Source organism: Ylistrum balloti, unplaced genomic scaffold (assembly GCF_031769215.1).
Source record: "Ylistrum balloti isolate Yb309-2 unplaced genomic scaffold, AGI_CSIRO_Ybal_v1 Utg370344, whole genome shotgun sequence".
NCBI classification, from domain to species: domain Eukaryota; kingdom Metazoa; phylum Mollusca; class Bivalvia; order Pectinida; family Pectinidae; genus Ylistrum; species Ylistrum balloti.
In genome coordinates this window covers 2,716,954-2,722,959 of record NW_026782247.1, presented here as the reverse complement: position 1 = coordinate 2,722,959, position 6,006 = coordinate 2,716,954, and positions in this window count along the sequence as shown.

Sequence of the window (6,006 nt, the reverse complement as noted above, 5' to 3'; positions counted from 1 at the left end):
TGATCTCTAATGTTTTGAAATCAGTGGAATCGAAAATGGCGCTCAAACCTCGGTAGACCGGAAGTTGTTTTCATTGGTTTATATAAATCGGCAAACACCGGTAATTTCCGGTCGCCATAATGATTACTAACAGTACAAACTGTGATCTAGCAGTGAGCCAAAACTACTTCATTTCAAACCTTAAATGATCAGATTAAATTTTTTCAGATATTCACAAATACACGTGTGCTGATTTCTTGACAGTAAATTAACACCGATTATAGTATATCTGTGACTAATAAAATAATTGCACCCAGTATACAGTGTCATTCATAAAGCATCGAATCAGGTAAACATAAATCCGTTATAAAATATATAGTGTCTCAAAATTGAATTAGATTATATAAAATTTATGTTATTTATGACAAGTTGTATGATCAGTTCATACAAACGCTTCCAGGTCTATAAACGTGTTACTCACATAGACCTACCAAGTTTACCATTCCCGGTCTAGAATTTGAAAATACATTTGAACAGAACAACTCATTTTTACTGCAGCAATCAAAATCTGAAGATAAACAGCTGCAAACTCTTGATCAAGGTTTCGGATCGAAAGGGAATACAACATCTACACAGTTAACTATATCTTAAAGTAACCCATTACACTAAGGAAAGAAGAACAATGAAAAAAAATTGATTAACCACAGCAATTTTAAAAAGACATTTTTCTCTACTGTGACAATGCTTCTATCCAATACATACACATAGTTTTAAGATTTATATCAGCTACGACAGAATCGCACATCTATGCGATATTTATGGGCGGTATCTTACTACGTCCTGTTTTCCTTTCGTTACACGATGTAAGATCCTATAACTGTATGTTAAGGAAAATAGTTGTCTTCAACACGGAGAAATAAATAATTAACATATTATGACATTTGATACTGAACGGATGTCTACACGGTTAAAATCCGCTAATTTGCCGAGTACTGGGAAAGAGATTTTTTTCACACGAGAAGAAAAAAATATTTTTTGGAAGAAATTCAAAGCAAAACAAACATCCCCGAGAAATGCAATAAAAGTACTTCTGACGAATTAAATGAAATGTCTGTTTCAGAAATTAAGGCTAAATTAGCAGGCTTGGGTATCAAACCAAAACTTCGAAAAAAGAAATACTGATAGATTTATTCTTGGAGAATGTACGGAGTCATATTGACTGAAATACACACTACGGTTTCAGGATCATTGACTTTCTTCTCTGTGTCGTTATATTTATTTCACTCTCTAATCGACACCGAAATTATTTACTATGATTTATGTGTACATTGTGTATTGCTGGAACCCGATAGGGATTTAAAGTAGTACGAGTTATCTCCCTTAAACAGGCAAAATTGCTGGTAATGAATGGAGCGACATCGGCCTGTTTAAATAAAAACACAATAGACATTTTGATGAAGCTTGACATTATTCTAGTTCTCGACATCATTTACTACGTCAGGTGAGTGTAGTATCTGGGAAAAATCTAGTTATCTTAGCCTTTTAATGGGATTTCTCCTTCAGGCGTTATCAGCTGGAAACTTATACGTATGATATCTATCAACTACATGTACCAAGGAAAAAATCCAGACTTTTTAAACAGGAGTGAAGCCCCTCATCGGTACTGAAATATGTTTAAAAACTAAACGAAGACAAGTACCATTAGATTTCTTTTGTAAGAAAATTTGTTACTGACTGTAGATTTAAAACCTCGAGCACGTGAAGAAACGAAATTTAATTTATTTTAAATCGAATGAAACAAAAGAAGCCAGTCATCGCCCTTTAAACATATTTAATTGAAAAAAAAACCATTGGGCACAAGTTATTTAAATTATGTAAAGCCCTCTTCCGCATATTACCAACAAACAGTTACAATTGATCAGATAGCTAACTAACACTTAAATAATTTATATATATTAACATTCTACAGTCATATACCTGAAAGTAAATTTAAGGATAATTCCTTACCTCACAACTTTCCTATACTTACAATTTCGTTTCATACATACGCCCGAAATATACGCTGACATTTTTGTGATTGGAGACGATGTAAGAATTATTAAATTGATATTTACACTTCATTTCACATCTCAAACAACCAACGATTTAATTGTTACATATTTTATTGTTTCCAAAATAGAAAAATACCACGTGATCTCCCTTCAATAATGATAATAAAAACTCATTCGATTCAAGAACTTTGCAGCTGAGAGCCGGGATTTTACCACTGTGCTACCGTGATGTTATGTCTTTTGTCTCTCTGCTGTTGTTAGGTGCAGCATTATTTGGCTGTACTCTATCTATCTTTACATCTGTAAGGACATAGTGACGTTTGGAAGCAGTTTGGCATCTGTTTTAGTCTACACTTCACCCATTCAAAAGAAACCATCTACTTCTTGAAGATAATTAATTTCTGATAGGACGGATGGGGAGCGTGATAAAGAAAGGTCTGCCACTGGGTGAGAAAGTTAACTGCCCTTGGGGTGTATAGCGATTAGTACCTATGTTTAATCCTGGTCTTAGTACTGTCCATTCATTTTGTCTTTGTTTTATAATATCTAAATCTTTGAATAATACAAAAAGATTGTACTGCTGCCTTGTCGATTTTCGCAAAGCTTTTGATAAAGTTAATAGAGTAAATCTCTGGTTTAAACTTTCAAAACTTGGAATAAGAGAAAAACCTCTTAAATTTGTAAAGTCTGTGTATCTACATGTAAAATTAAATGGTAACCTGTCTGATTTCTTCGTTAATAGTGTCGGACTCTTACAGGGAAATATTATCCCCGATATTCTTTTCTATAAACATTCATGATTTTGAATATTTTTTTTATTCAAATATGTAAATCTTGTTACGACTTTGAAGAATTAAGCTGATATCTACTGTTGTATGTCGCTGACCTTGTTTTATTTTCTGAATCTGTGGAATGTCTTCAAGACTTGCTTCATAATCTAAATGTCTATTGTAATGAATGCTGTTACTGTAAACCTATATAAAACTAAATCATTGTTTCCCAAAAAGATGGAAGATTACATGGTAATGAGAAATGGTATTACAAGGGTTGTATGATTTCTTGTGTTGATCAGTTTTCACATTTAGTAATTTTACTAAAATTCAATAACACATTCAGTTGTAAGCATTTGGCTGTCCAAGGACGCAAATCTTTTTTAGCATTACTTTCCAGGTGCTCTTGTTTAAACCATGTTACATCTATTTGATACTTCTGTGGTTAGTATTCTTTATTGAAAAACGAAAAATGTAGTTCTTGTAAAGGACCTGATGTAGAACATGTGCATTTGGATTTTGCAAAAAAAGCTGTTAAAAATAAAGAAGTCAGCGTGTATCAGTATGGTTTATTCTGAATAGGGACGGCTTCCTGGAGCAAGAAATCCGAGAATACGCGACGCGGTATGTCCTCAATACCTACATATACCTCATAACTGCTTCATGATATAGATACATATATATATGTTGTGTTTGGTGCCGCCACTACGCTGTCTGGTCAGTCACATGAAAAAGACATGATGTTAAGAGGATAAATACTTTGATATTAATTTTATCTATTTTTAAATTCTATGTGAAGATGGGATCCGAGTTTTCAATTAACTAAAATGACAGGTTATTTTGACTTGGTTCCAACTGGATGCTCGTTTCATCACATTCCGCCACACTAGTGGTTTGTCTCTTTATAACGAATCTAGTTGAACAGAAAATGATGTCAACCCAAGCATACATAATTAGATTTTACACCAAATATAGCAAAAGAATGAAATAGTGATACCGGAACTGAGTCGACTTGGCGCCATTTTGAACGCAGGTCATTGTTAATTGATAATTCACACATGGACTAGCAACGATTGCTCTTTATATAGACAAGATCACATGACTTGGTACAACTTTTCTCCACTAGTATGTGCATTACTATCATGTCCGTCCGTCCGTCCATATTCCAGATATTAGATTACGAGCACCTACGCTAAACTGCTAGGATCTGATGTCTCTGTCGTGACCATAATCAAGAAAATAGTCCCTCTTGGATGACTTGATTTTGTTTTCATACAAGACTGAATTATTTGTTAAAATGGATCACAAAAATCTTGTCCAGTACTTCTATATCACTTTTGGATAACAAGAAACATTGAGCATGACCATCGTATATATCTATCTATCAGACGTGGAGATCATTAACAAATAAAATTAGCTTACATCAGCCGCTGGCCTTATTGTTTTCCTACAAGGAAACACTGATGATCTGCTTTCTATTAAGCTGCTTAGTCAGTGTGATGTTTACATTCATCCATTTTGAATTTTCCGTTTCCAGATGTTAACATTTCTGTTTCCTCAGCCTATAGTGTTGTCATGTCTCAATCTAATGATTCTTAAAATGACGTCTCTAGAGAAAGTTTGCCGTAAAGTAAATGATCACCACTGAGCACTTTACAAATGTAAGGTTGTGGGTCGGGAATTTCTGTGTGAGCTCCTTAGTTCTTATTTTAGTATACTTAGTATGTTTTTATAAATTTTGTACGAAATAACAAACAATTAGGACACATATTCTTATTGTTAAAAAGTAATTTATTAATGATTTGACGTGTAAAACAGAAAACAAATACATGACATCGACATAAGGACACAGTCTGAACGCAATCCAACATAAACGCAGTAAGATTAGCAGCACTAATATTATATAAATCTAGGAACAAACAATCTGAACAATTATAAAAATCATAATGACGGTACCTACTGAGACGGTACCAATACCTTCCAAGAGGTACCTATCGAGACGGTACCAGTACCTTCCAAGAGGTACCTATCGAGACGGTACCAGTACCTTCCAAGAGGTACATATCGAGACGGTACATACCAAGAGGTACCTATCGAGACGGTACCTATTGAGACTGTACCTATTGAGACGGTACATACCAAGAGGTACCTATCGAGACGGCACCTATTGAGATGGTACCTACCAAGAGGTACCTATCGAGACGGTACATACCAAGACGGTACCTATGAACTGGTACCTACTGAAATGGAACCTACCGAAATGATACCCTTACATTGAACAAACATGTCCATGATTCTGGCCTATTTTATCAAGAATAACATACTTTAAACGGTTTATTTTACCTTACTTTAATTGTTGTTCAAATATTTAGGGAAACTGTTCACTAATATAAATTAAAAAGTTAGAAAGGTTGTGAAAGAGAATTTGACGCATAATACTAGATGCAGATTATTCTATATCAGGCGAAGAGTTTTTCACTAAATTCAAATAGTTACCATTTAGTAATATAGTTAAATATAACAGTACATATGATGTACAAAGTTATTAACAAACTATGTCCAAATTATCTGGACTGTAATGTATTAGTATCTAGTGTTCGCTAAAGACAGACCAGGTCATCTACTGGACAGAAATGTGTCACCCCTAAATATAAAACAGAAAAGTGTAATGGACCAACACTTTGGAATCGTTTACCAGACAATGTTAGGCAGTGTCAAAACCTGAAAAGTTTTAAAATTGAATGCATATAATTATATGTCAAACTTTCAAACATAAAATTCCACTGTCTGGAAGTTTTAGAAGATCTTATGATCGCAACTGTATCTTATTATTTTTTTATGTGTGTTTCAAATGCTTTATACACATTCATCGTGTATCTATTATTATAATCTATTTCATTTAAGCGTCTTTTTAAATGTATTTTACAGTGATATTTATATTTATCTGTGATGTTTTAATTTTACTGATTATAAATATCGACATTTCTGATGTTGACCACTTGTAAGAAGAGCGTTATAAACACAAAATGTCATCAATCTTAAATTCAGTCTTTTATTATTATCATCATTTCTTAATATTGTAATCATTATTATTATAGACTGTACCTAATGAAACAGTATCTACCAAGATAATGTCTATCGAGACGGTACATACTGAAACAATATCTACCAAGACAATGCCTATCGAGACGGTACGTACTGAAACA